The sequence below is a fragment of the Thunnus albacares genome, chromosome 8 (genome assembly GCF_914725855.1).
Source record: "Thunnus albacares chromosome 8, fThuAlb1.1, whole genome shotgun sequence".
In the NCBI taxonomy this organism is placed as follows: domain Eukaryota; kingdom Metazoa; phylum Chordata; class Actinopteri; order Scombriformes; family Scombridae; genus Thunnus; species Thunnus albacares.
This window is the reverse complement of record NC_058113.1, coordinates 35,120,629-35,135,042: the sequence shown is the minus strand read 5'-3', so window position 1 is coordinate 35,135,042 and position 14,414 is coordinate 35,120,629. Positions and strand designations below refer to the sequence as shown.

General features: G+C 38.8%; 1 protein-coding gene across 2 annotated transcripts in view; it reads left to right on the top strand.

Moving 5' to 3' along the window:
* The first annotated feature begins 11,767 nt into the window (after window positions 1-11,767).
* Window positions 11,768-14,414, top strand: part of hjv (hemojuvelin BMP co-receptor) — a 10,713-nt gene continuing 8,066 nt past the window's right edge. Inside the window, exon 1 of one of the 2 annotated variants that reach the window (XM_044359442.1) lies at window positions 11,768-12,014. The gene's annotated coding sequence lies outside the window, so the exon portion shown is untranslated. Of the gene's footprint in view, window positions 12,015-14,331 lie in introns of those variants that run through there. The other variant, XM_044359441.1, reaches the window with a different exon arrangement.

The window sequence follows — 14,414 nt, the reverse complement described above, 5'->3', positions numbered from 1 at the left end:
CTGCTGTTTTTGTTTTCAATGATGTCACACTCATATCTGCTGAATCATTTTAGTTTCATAAACAATTAAATATGTTATTATAAATAAATACTACAGTAGTATAAGTACAGTAGTACATATTTACCCTGGAAAACCATAAATCCTATAAATACCCAGCAGGACTTTAAAGAAAGCCAACGTCATTTATTCACCCTTAGTTTCTGAGTCGTTTACCTTCCAGTGATGAAGTTATGATCCGCTCAGTGAGTAAGAGGAGCTTCCTGCAGTGTGACGCTGCTGGACCAGGACTCTGCTAGACCAGGACCCTATTTGACCAGGACTCTGCTGGACCAGGACTCTTCTGGACCAGGACTCTGCTGAACCAGGACTCTGACTGGACCAGGACTCAGACTGGGGGGGTTGGTGGGGGGGCCGTGACCCCTGGGCCGGGGAGGCCGGGACGAGTGCAATATTGGAGGGAGGACATGACAACAGTGCACCACATCCCGGACCTGCCCGACCCCGGGAGGAAACACACCAGCTGCCCTAAAACACACACACACACACTCATGAGAGTCATGTTTCCATCACTTCAGAGGATGTTACACTGACTTACATTAATTTCCTGGAGACTTATCCGAACCTTAATATAACTCTAAACGTCAAGAGGACTTTTGCTTTTTGTCCCCATACAGGAGGCAAGTCCCCACAATGTGAGGAATACCTGGACCACAGATACACACACACACACACACACACACAGGTACACTCACACAGGTACACACACACACACACACACACACACACACACAGGTACACTCACACAGGTACACACACACACACACACACACAGGTACACACACACACACACACACACACAGGTACACACACACAGGTACACACACACACACACACACACACAGGTACACTCACACAGGTACACACACACACACACACACACACAGGTACACACACACACACACACACAGATACACACACACACACACACAGGTACACACACACACACACACACACAGGTACACTCACACAGATACACACACACACACACACAGGTACACTCACACAGGTACACACACACACACACACACACACACAGGTACACTCACACAGGTACACACACACACACACACACAGGTACACTCACACAGGTACACACACACACACACACACAGGTACACACACACACACACACACAGGTACACACACACACACACACACACACAGGTACACACACACACACACACACACACAGGTACACACACACACACACACACACACACACAGGTACACACACACACACAGATATACACACACACAGGTACACTCACACAGGTAAACACACACACAGGCACACACACACACACACACACACACAGGTACACTCACACAGGTAAACACACACACACACACAGGTACACACACACACACAGGTACACTCACACAGGTACACACACACACACACACACAGGTACACACACACACACACACACACAGGTACACTCACACAGGTAAACACACACACACACACACACACACACACAGGTACATACACACACAGGTACATACACACATGCACAGGTACACACACACACAGGTACACACACACACACAGATATACACACACACAGGTACACACACATACACACACTCAGGTACACACACACACAGGTGAACACACTCATATACACAGGTACACACACACTCAGGTACACACACACACGTACACAGGTACACACACACAGGTACACACACACAGGTACACACACTCAGGTACACACACACGTACACAGGTACACACACACAGGTACACACACACAGGTACATACACACATATACACAGGTACACACATACACAGGTACACACATACACACACAGGTAAACACACACTCAGGTACACACACACGTACACAGATAAACATACACATACACACACACACACTCATGGTACACACATACACAGACACACACACACACACACTCATGGTACACACACACACACACACACACACACACACACACTCATGGTACACACACACACACACACACACACACACACACACACACTCATGGTACACACATACACAGGTACACACACGCACACACGGACACACACACTCATGGTACACACACACACACTCATGGTACACACACACACTCATGGTACACACACACACACACGGACACACACACTCATGGTACACACACACACACTCATGGTACACATACACAGGTGAGAAACATGATGGTTAAAATGAGTCTGCTGAGAACAGTAGTTTGTTTTTTTCTGCCTGTTCTGCTAAACATCTTTAAAACATCTTTAAAACATCTTTAAAACATCTTTAAAACGTCTTCTAAACGTTTTCTGAACCTTTAAGAGGCTTTCATTCTTGACTGACAGGTGGAAATCCATCCAATCACAACACGTTTCCCTCCTTCATCACAGCTGATCATCTGATCAATCACAGTAAATCCAAACATATTAAGTTCTCTTTCATTTATAAAAATAAATAAATTGGTAAACTGTGAAAATATAATTTACAACCACAAAAACTGAAATCTGCAGTTATTTTTATAAACAGTGAATCAGTTTTATTTTTCAAGATTGATTGAATCTCGTCGTTCAGATCAGTTAATATTGATCTTTTATAAAGATGCAACGTGTTGAACATCAGACTGGTTCAGTTTGCTGTTATTGATACCAAATCATCAGAGTCTGTTGTTGTTTTCATCAGGAGAAACAACAACATCACAATAAAAAAATAAAAACAACAGTAAATACAAACACAGATGAATCTTCAGTCTGATGAAAACGTTATTGTATTAACGTTATCATAACGTTATCATAACGTTATCATAACGTTAATATGAGCCAAACGGACACAAATGTTTTAACCACATTGCTGTTAAACCCTAAAAATGCTTGTTATTGATTATAACACTTATAAAAAGCTGCACATGTTTTATATCCTGACATGGAGATAAATAATTGACAACTATTCTGATAATTGATTAATTGTTTAAGTAATTTTTGTTGTTGTTGTTTTTTTGGTCTGACATAATAAATTCATTTCTTTTGGTTTTGGACAAAAGAACAACAAACATTTTCTGATGTTTTATAAACTAAATGATTCAAAATAATCAGCAGATTTATATATTTATAAATTATACACATGTATATAAATATATTTATACACATTTATACTGAAAATCAGCTGAGCAGCAGTTTAATGGAACATCGTCAGTAAATCCAGCTGATAGTTGTAAAGCAGGATTCTTCCTCTGAGGATGATGAAGGTCTCAATAACCAAAACAGCAATATCTCTGACAGAATTAAACTGTAACCCAAGACCCTCAGAGAAGACCAAGATATGGTCAAAAGCTCTGGGAAGAGATTAGTAAGTAGACTTTGTCTGAAAGTGAATGAATCTCCTTCATCATCATCATCATCATCATCATCACGTCCTTCAACAGCTAAAAGTGAAGAAAACGAGGATCAAAACTGATCAGTTTTTACACAGATTGACGTCTGTTGGATCCGCAGAACGTTTCCTAAACGTTCCTGAGACGTTAAACACAAACATGAAGATTATGAAATAAAAATGAAATAACAAACAGTAACAGTTTGTGTCTGTTAGACGCAGCAGAGAAACTCACCGTCCGGCTGTGTCGTCCTGTGGTTTCTGGTCTGTGGAGGGTCTCAGCCCGTCAGTCCTGGTTTTAGTCCCCCGTCCCCGTCCCCGTCCCCCCCCCCCCCCCCGTCCCCCCCATCCCTTTCTAATCACTAACAAAGGCCCTGAGAGCTGCTCAGCGAGGCGTGGAGGGGCCCCGCTTCACGCTTAAAGGGCCAACAACTTAACCTCCTAAACCCTGCCGGACATTCAAACACACACAACTTTATTTAAAACTCACCAGAGAGCAACGAAGAGTCACTTCAGTTCACTTCAAAAAGGGCTTTAATGGTGTGAAAGTTTCAACAAACAACGTTGTCGGAGTTTGATTCAAAAACTGATGCAACGATCAAAAGGAAATCTGTCAGCAAATATTATAATCAGACAAATGTTTCATTCAGTTTGAATCATTAAACATTGCAGGTGTGATGATTTGCTGCTTGTTTTTATCATATATGATTGTAAATTCATTATTTTTTGGTTTTGGACTGTTGGTCTGGGTTCAGGAGGTTGTGATCAAAGTGTTTCAGTGAACAGAGAAAATACTGACTGTAAAATAAGTGAGTTGCAGCTTTACTGCGACTGACAGACTGGAACAAACAGCTGATCACATGCAGCATGAACACAACTGAGTTTCATTTTTATTGTTTTAACAAAAGAAAAAGTTCACATTTCACATCTCATGACGTGTTTTCTCCCTGTTTTACGTTTATTTATGTTTTATTGTAGAAAACCTGAAAACAACAGTTGTGTGAATTAGATGCATTTTGCCGTTTCAGCTGCTGGAGGTCGTCTCAGTGTTTGTGTGCTGCCCCCTGCTGTCAGTCTGTGGTCCTGCAGCCGCTGCTGTTCTCACTGTGGATCCAGTCTGTAAAATATCAGAAAATAGTGAAAAATGTTCACGTCTTGTTTTGACTCAAAAACAATTAATTAGATTATCAAAGAAGCTGCTGATTGATTTTCTGTTGATTGATTATTATAGATTTTCAAACTAGAGATGAACTGAAGCTGTGAGTCACATGACAGTAATTCATAAACCTGCAGCAGCACCGAACCATCAGACCCCCTTCAGACCCCCGTCAGACCCCTGTCAGACCCCCTTCAGACCCCCTTCAGACCCCCTACAGACCCCCATCAGACCCCCTTCAGACCCCCTTCAGACCCCCTACAGACCCCCATCAGACCCCCGTCAGACCCCCTTCAGACCCCTATCAGACCCCCTTCAGACCCCGATCAGACCCCCTTTAGACCCCGATCAGACCCCGATCAGACCCCCATCAGACCCCCTTCAGACCCCGATCAGACCCCGATCAGACCCCCTTTAGACCCCCATCAGACCCCCATCAGACCCCCTTCAGACCCCGATCAGACCCCCTTCAGACCCTCATCAGACCCCCGTCAGACCCCCATCAGACCCCCTTCAGATCCCCATCAGACCCCCATCAGACCCCCATCAGACCCCCTTCAGACCCTGATCAGACCCCCTTCAGACCCTCATCAGACCCCCTTCAGACCCCCGTCAGACCCCCATCAGACCCCCTTCAGACCCCCTACAGACCCCCATCAGACCCCCTTCAGACCCCCTTCAGACCCCCGTCAGACCCCCTTCAGACCCCCGTCAGACCCCCGTCAGACCCCCATCAGACCCCCTTCAGACCCCCATCACACCCCCATCAGACCCCGATCAGACCCCCATCAGATCCCCCTCAGACCCCCATCAGACCCCCTTCAGACCCCCATCAGACCCCCTTCAGACTCCTTCAGACCCCCATCAGACCCCCATCAGACCCCCATCAGACGCCATCAGACCCCCTCCAGACTCCTTCAGACCCCCTTCAGACCTGCAGAGTCTTTGTTCATATTTCATTTAAACTCTGTACAAGTGTCATCATGTTGACATTAGTACAACTAATACTACTAATACTACTAATACTACTAGTAGTATTAGTAGTATTAGTAGTAAAAGTACAACTATACGTGCAGCGGGAGATGTTTTATGGAAAAAAAGGAAAACTGAGACTAAGATGTAATTTGATGATGTGCAGGTGTTTTATGCATTTTATGTGTTTTCAGTGTTTTATCCGTTTTCAGTGTTTTATCCGTTTTATGCATTTTATGTGTTTTCAGTGTTTTATCCGTTTTATGCATTTTATGTGTTTTCAGTGTTTTATCCGTTTTCAGTGTTTTACATGTTTTAGGTGTTTTATGCGTTGTAGGTGTTTTATGAGTTTTAGGCATTTTATGTGTTTTCAGTGTTTTATGCGTTTTCAGTGTTTTATGAGTTTTATGCATTTTATGTGTTTTCAGTGTTTTATGCGTTTTCAGTGTTTTATCCGTTTTATGCATTTTATGTGTTTTAGGTGTTTTATGCATTTTAGGTGTTTTACGTGTTTTAGGCATTTTATGTGTTTTATGCGTTGTAGGTGTTTTATGAGTTTTCAGTGTTTTACGTGTTTTACGTGTTTTATGTGTTTTAGGTGTTTTATGCGTTGTAGGTGTTTTATGAGTTTTAGGCATTTTATGCGTTTTCAGTGTTTTATGCGTTTTCAGTGTTTTACGTGTTTTAGGTGTTTTATGCGTTTTAGGTGTTTTATGTGTTTTATGTGTTTTCAGTGTTTTATGCGTTTTAGGTGTTTTATGCGTTTTAGGTGTTTTATGTGTTTTATGCGTTTTCAGTGTTTTATGCGTTTTAGGTGTTTTATGCATTGTAGGTGTTTCATTTGTTTTAGGCGTTTTATGTGTTTTCAGTGTTTTACGTGTTTTAGGTGTTTTATGCGTTTTAGGTGTTTTATGCGTTTTCAGTGTTTTATGCGTTTTCAGTGTTTTACGTGTTTTAGGTGTTTTATGCGTTTTAGGTGTTTTATGTGTTTTAGGCATTTTATGCATTTTCAGTGTTTTATCCGTTTTAGGTGTTTTATGCGTTTTAAGTGTTTTAGGTGTTTTATGCGTTTTAAGTGTTTTAGGTGTTTTATGCGTTTTCAGTGTTTTATGCGTTTTCAGTGTTTTACGTGTTTTAGGTGTTTTATGCATTGTAGGTGTTTTATGTGTTGTAGGCATTTTATGCATTTTCAGTGTTTTATCCGTTTTAGGTGTTTTATGCGTTTTAAGTGTTTTAGGTGTTTTATGCGTTTTCAGTGTTTTATGCGTTTTCAGTGTTTTACGTGTTTTAGGTGTTTTATGCATTGTAGGTGTTTTATGAGTTTTAGGCATTTTATGCATTTTCAGTGTTTTATCCGTTTTAGGTGTTTTATGCGCTGTAGGTGTTTTATGTGTTTTAGGTGTTTTATGCATTTTAGGTGTTTTATGCATTGTAGGTGTTTTATGAGTTTTAGGCATTTTATGTGTTTTCAGTGTTTTATGCGTTTTCAGTGTTTTACGTGTTTTAGGTGTTTTATGAGTTTTAGGCATTTTATGTGTTTTCAGTGTTTTACGTGTTTTAGGTGTTTTATGCATTTTAGGTGTTTTACGTGTTTTAGGCATTTTATGTGTTTTATGCGTTGTAGGTGTTTTATGAGTTTTCAGTGTTTTACGTGTTTTAGGTGTTTTATGCGTTTTATGTGTTTTATGCATTGTAGGTGTTTTATGAGTTTTCAGTGTTTTACGTGTTTTAGGTGTTTTATGCGTTTTAGGTGTTTTATGCGTTGTAGGTGTTTTACGTGTTTTAGGTGTTTTATGCGTTTTAGGTGTTTTATGCGTTTTCAGTGTTTTACGTGTTTTAGGTGTTTTATGCATTGTAGGTGTTTTATGAGTTTTAGGCGTTTTATGCATTTTCAGTGTTTTATCCGTTTTAGGTGTTTTATGCGCTGTAGGTGTTTTGTGTTTTAGGCATTTTATGCGTTTTCAGTGTTTTATGCGTTTTCAGTGTTTTATGTGTTTTAGGTGTTTTATGTGTTTTAGGCATTTTATGCATTTTCAGTGTTTTATGCGTTTTCAGTGTTTTATGCGTTTTCAGTGTTTTATGCATTTTCAGTGTTTTATCCGTTTTAGGTGTTTTATGCATTTTAGGTGTTTTATGAGTTTTAGGCATTTTATGCATTTTCAGTGTTTTATCCATTTTAGGTGTTTTATGCGTTTTCAGTGTTTTATGCGTTTTAGGTGTTTTATGCATTGTAGGTGTTTCATTTGTTTTAGGCATTTTATGTGTTTTCAGTGTTTTAGGTGTTTTAGGTTTTTTATGCGTTTTAAGTGTTTTAGGTGTTTTATGCGTTTTCAGTGTTTTATGCGTTTTCAGTGTTTTACGTGTTTTAGGTGTTTTATGCATTGTAGGTGTTTTATGAGTTTTAGGCATTTTATGCATTTTCAGTGTTTTATCCGTTTTAGGTGTTTTATGCGCTGTAGGTGTTTTATGTGTTTTAGGTGTTTTATGCATTTTAGGTGTTTTATGCATTGTAGGTGTTTTATGAGTTTTAGGCATTTTATGTGTTTTCAGTGTTTTATGCGTTTTCAGTGTTTTACGTGTTTTAGGTGTTTTATGAGTTTTAGGCATTTTATGTGTTTTCAGTGTTTTATCCATTTTATGCATTTTATGTGTTTTAGGTGTTTTATGCATTTTAGGTGTTTTACGTGTTTTAGGCATTTTATGTGTTTTATGCGTTGTAGGTGTTTTATGAGTTTTCAGTGTTTTACGTGTTTTAGGTGTTTTATGCGTTTTATGTGTTTTATGCATTGTAGGTGTTTTATGAGTTTTCAGTGTTTTACGTGTTTTAGGTGTTTTATGCGTTTTAGGTGTTTTATGCGTTGTAGGTGTTTTACGTGTTTTATGCGTTTTAGGTGTTTTATGCGTTTTCAGTGTTTTACGTGTTTTAGGTGTTTTATGCATTGTAGGTGTTTTATGAGTTTTAGGCATTTTATGCATTTTCAGTGTTTTATCCGTTTTAGGTGTTTTATGCGCTGTAGGTGTTTTGTGTTTTAGGCATTTTATGCGTTTTCAGTGTTTTATGCGTTTTCAGTGTTTTATGTGTTTTAGGTGTTTTATGTGTTTTAGGCATTTTATGCATTTTCAGTGTTTTATGCGTTTTCAGTGTTTTATGCGTTTTCAGTGTTTTATGCATTTTCAGTGTTTTATCCGTTTTAGGTGTTTTATGCATTTTAGGTGTTTTATGAGTTTTAGGCATTTTATGCATTTTCAGTGTTTTATCCATTTTAGGTGTTTTATGCGTTTTCAGTGTTTTATGCGTTTTAGGTGTTTTATGCATTGTAGGTGTTTCATTTGTTTTAGGCATTTTATGTGTTTTCAGTGTTTTAGGTGTTTTAGGTTTTTTATGCGTTTTAGGTGTTTTATGCGTTTTCAGTGTTTTATGCGTTTTCAGTGTTTTACATGTTTTAGGTGTTTTATGCGTTTTATGTGTTTTAGGCATTTTATGCATTTTCAGTGTTTTATCCGTTTTAGGTGTTTTATGCGTTTTAAGTGTTTTAGGTGTTTTATGCGTTTTAAGTGTTTTATGCGTTTTATGCATTGTAGGTGTTTTATGAGTTTTAGGCATTTTATGCATTTTCAGTGTTTTATCCGTTTTAGGTGTTTTATGCGCTGTAGGTGTTTTATGTGTTTTAGGTGTTTTATGCATTGTAGGTGTTTTATGTGTTTTAGGCATTTTATGTGTTTTCAGTGTTTTATGCGTTTTCAGTGTTTTAGGTGTTTTATGAGTTTTAGGCATTTTATGTGTTTTCAGTGTTTTATCCATTTTATGCATTTTATGTGTTTTAGGTGTTTTATGCATTTTAGGTGTTTTACGTGTTTTAGGCATTTTATGTGTTTTATGCGTTGTAGGTGTTTTATGAGTTTTCAGTGTTTTACGTGTTTTAGGTGTTTTATGCGTTTTATGTGTTTTATGCATTGTAGGTGTTTTATGAGTTTTCAGTGTTTTACGTGTTTTAGGTGTTTTATGCGTTTTAGGTGTTTTATGCGTTGTAGGTGTTTTACGTGTTTTAGGTGTTTTATGCGTTTTAGGTGTTTTATGCGTTTTCAGTGTTTTACGTGTTTTAGGTGTTTTATGCATTTTCAGTGTTTTATGAGCTTTAGGCATTTTATGCATTTTCAGTGTTTTATCCGTTTTAGGTGTTTTATGCGCTGTAGGTGTTTTGTGTTTTAGGCATTTTATGCGTTTTCAGTGTTTTATGCGTTTTCAGTGTTTTATGTGTTTTAGGTGTTTTATGTGTTTTAGGCATTTTATGCATTTTCAGTGTTTTATGCGTTTTCAGTGTTTTATGCGTTTTCAGTGTTTTATCCGTTGTAGGTGTTTTATGCATTTTAGGTGTTTTATGAGTTTTAGGCATTTTATGCATTTTCAGTGTTTTATCCATTTTAGGTGTTTTATGCGTTTTCAGTGTTTTATGCGTTTTAGGTGTTTTATGCATTGTAGGTGTTTCATTTGTTTTAGGCATTTTATGTGTTTTCAGTGTTTTACATGTTTTAGGTGTTTTATGCGTTTTAGGTGTTTTATGTGTTTTAGGCATTTTATGCATTTTCAGTGTTTTATCCGTTTTAGGTGTTTTATGCGTTTTAAGTGTTTTAGGTGTTTTATGCGTTTTAAGTGTTTTAGGTGTTTTATGCGTTTTCAGTGTTTTATGCGTTTTCAGTGTTTTACGTGTTTTAGGTGTTTTATGCATTGTAGGTGTTTTATGAGTTTTAGGCATTTTATGCATTTTCAGTGTTTTATCCGTTTTAGGCGTTTTATGCGCTGTAGGTGTTTTATGTGTTTTAGGCATTTTATGCGTTTTCAGTGTTTTATCCGTTTTAGGCGTTTTATGCGCTGTTGGTGTTTTATGTGTTTTAGGCATTTTATGCGTTTTCAGTGTTTTATGCGTTTTAGGTGTTTTATGTGTTTTAGGTGTTTTAGGCATTTTATGCATTTTCAGTGTTTTATGCGTTTTCAGTGTTTTATGTGTTTTATGCGTTTTCAGTGTTTTCAGTGTTTTATCCGTTTTAGGTGTTTTATGCATTTTAGGTGTTTTATGAGTTTTAGACATTTTATGCATTTTCAGTGTTTTATGCGTTTTCAGTGTTTTATGCGTTTTCAGTGTTTTATGCATTTTCAGTGTTTTATCCGTTTTAGGTGTTTTATGCGTTTTCAGTGTTTTACGCGTTTTATCCGTTTTAGTTGTTTTATGCGTTTTAGGTGTTTTATGAGTTTTCAGTTTTATGCGTTTTAGGTGTTTTATGCATTTAAGGTGTTTTAAGGTGTTTTATGCGTTTTAGGTGTTTAATGCGTTTTAGGTGTTTTATGTATATAAGGTGTTTTATGTGTTTTCAGTGTTTTATGCGTTTTATGTATTTAAGGTGTTTTATGCGTTGTAGGTGTTTTATGTATTTAAGGTGTTTTATGTGATTTTGGCATTTTATGTGTTTTCTGTGTTTTCAGTGTTTTATGCGTTTAGGTGTTTTATGCGTTTTCAGTGTTTTACGTGTTTTATCCGTTTTAGTTGTTTTATGCGTTTTAGGTGTTTTATGAGTTTTCAGTGTTTTATGCGTTTTAGGTGTTTTATGTATTTAAGGTGTTTTATGCGTTTTAGGTGTTTTATGTATTTAAGGTGTTTTATGCGATTTTGGCATTTTATGTGTTTTCAGTGTTTTATGCGTTTTAGGTGTTTTATGCGTTTTAGCTGTAACAACTGAAGCAGATGTTTCATCTGAGACGAGCAGACAGAAGCATTCAGATCAACAAACAAACACAAACACAAACAAACCTTTTCAGGCTTCAGATTTCATGGTTTGATCGGCTGTTTGTATCAGTCTGAAGATGATTGATTAATGTTTTATGATCTATTGATTAGTGTCATGTGGAGGATAAACAACAACATCATCTGACTGTTTATAAATGATGAATAAACAGTAATGAAGACAAACATGACGACATGTTTTATTACTGAACTGAAATAAAAAATAACCCACAGAGAGAAAGAGACTGTGTGTGTGTGTGTGTGTGTGTGTGTGTGTGTGTGTGTGTGTTACTGTGTGTGTGCGTGTGTTACTGTGTGTGTGCGTGTTACTGTGTGTGTGTGTGTGTGTGTGTGTGTGTGTGTGTGTGTGTGTGTATGTGTGTGTGTGCGTGTGTTACTGTGTGTGTGTGTGTGTGTGTGTGTGTTACTGTGTGTGTGTGTGTGTGTGTGTGTGACAGTTGTCGTGCAGCAGCTGCTGCTTGTTGCTGATTTATTTAGAAACGACTGAAGCTCCCAGTCAGCTGTGAATGTACCGCGAGGCTGAGACCAGGACCCAGACTGGGACACAACAGACCGGGAAAACACTACACAGACCTGGACAGGGTCCTGGAGAGTCCTGGACAGACCTTGACAGGGTCCTGGAGAGTCCTGGAGAGTCCTGGACAGACGGTGATGCTGATCTGATGCAGGTAGGAAACGAACTTCACTCAGTTTTTGTTCTGTTTCTTTTTCCTGTTCTCCATCTGAACTTTGTCATGTTTGCTTTATTGTTGAGTTTTAAAATTCATATTTTCTTAAAACAAAACAAGTGAAAAAACTCTACTAGGAGGGTCTGTAGCACAGATCAATGATGCAGTGATCAATACACTTCAGTTATTTATGTAAATATAACTTATGATTTATATTGATATTTGGTCAATATAAATTATTATTGATATGTGGTCAAAATATCTGATTTAAGATGGAGATTTATTTGTGTTTATATTTATGATTCTGTCTGACTGTTAGCTTAGCATAGCACAAAGACTGGAAGCAGGGGAAACTGTTAGCCTAGCTTAGCACAAAGACTGGAAGCAGGGAAACTGTTAGCCTAGCTTAGCACAAAGACTGGAAGCAGGGAAACTGTTAGCTTAGCTTAGCACAAATACTGGAAGCAGAGGAAACTGTTAGCCTAGCTTAGCACAAAGACTGGAAGCAGGGGGAAACTGTTAGCTTAGCATAGCACAAAGACTGGAAGCAGGGAAACTGTTAGTTTAGATTAGCACAAAGACTGGAAGCAGGGGAAACTGTTAGCCTAGATTAGCACAAAGACTGGAAGCAGGGGGAAACTGTTAGCTTAGCATAGCACAAAGACTGGAAGCAGGGAAACTGTTAGTTTAGATTAGCACAAAGACTGGAAGCAGGGGAAACTGTTAGCCTAGATTAGCACAAAGACTGGAAGCAGGGGGAAACTGTTAGCTTAGCATAGCACAAAGACTGGAAGCAGGGGGAAACTGTTAGCTTAGCATAGCACAAAGACTGGAAGCAGGGGGAAACTGTTAGCTTAGCATAGCACAAAGACTGGAAGCAGAGAAACTGTTAGCTTAGCATAGCACAAAGACTGTAAGCAGGGGGAAACTGTTAGCTTAGCTAAGCACAAAGGCTAGAAATAGGGAAACTGTTAGCTTAGCTTAGCACAAATACTGGAAGCAGGGGGAAACTGTTAGCTTAGCTTAGCACAAATACTGGAAGCAGGGGGAAACTGTTAGCCTAGCTTAGCACAAAGACTCTTCATCTTTTATCATTTTATTTTATTTCTCATTCATTCTGTTTGATTCATTTTCCTTGTTTTTACACAAACACATGAACAATTCTCACCAACAGAAGAGTTTATATTAAAGTGCAGTTTAAGTTTAATAATCTAATAATCATCTCAGCTCATTGATCATCAATCATCAGCTGCATCTTTCATTTTTCATATTATTGATCCAGAATTAATCCAAATAAAACTTATCAAAATCATTGTTGTGGCTCCAACACTGACTTTAAAAAATCATCCTGAACAACATTCATGGGGGGGGGGGGGGGGGGGCAACAGGGGTTAAATTTAGACTAAAACCCCCCCCCCCTTCCTCCTCCTCCTCCTCCCACCACCTGTTTCAGAGGACTAAAGGGCAGCTGACTGTACAAACACACAGTTACCACACACACACACTCACACACACACACACACACACACACACACACTCACACACACACACTCACACACTCACACACACACACACACTCACACACACACACACACACACACTCACACACACTCACACACACACACTCACACACACACACACACTCACACACACACACACACTCACACACACACACACACACTTACACACACACACACACACTTACACACACACACACACACACACACACACACACACACACACTCACGCACACTTACACTCACACTCTGCATTTGGTGAATAATTCGAGTCCTTTTCATCACTAGTGGTGTTTATTTGTTTATTTTTATTTATTTACGTTCTCTTGTGTGTGTCGTCAGTTTAGCGTCACAGAGACCAAACAAACATTTAACGAGCTGCCGTCAGACAGTTTGGACTCGAAGCGATGAATCGATTATCAGAACGATGGTTGCAGTCGACAGTTGTGAATAAATGACATCATCATCTGCTTCCTGGTGTTTAAAAGCTGACTTCCTGTGAGCAGCTGTGTGTGTTTGTGTAAATGTGCAGAGGAGGAAGAGGAGGAAGAGGAGGAATCAGTCACCTGGAATCCCACAATGCTTTGCTGTGAACAGAGGTGACCTCAGTTACCTACAAATAAACTTCACACGTCAGATTTGAACAGCGCCACAGTAAGCCCCGCCCCCTGCCTGCTGCTGTTTGTTCTGCACAAAAAAGACAAACAGATGAGAGTCCAAGTTACAACAGAGAGAGAGAGAGAGAGACAGAGAGAGAGAGAGAGAGACAGAGAGACAGAGAGAGAGAGAGAGAGAGAGACGCTCAGCGCTGCTGTTACTGTTATTATTAATAATCAGAGTTTACGATGCGACTGAAAGGAAGTGACTCTGCAGTCGGACGCGT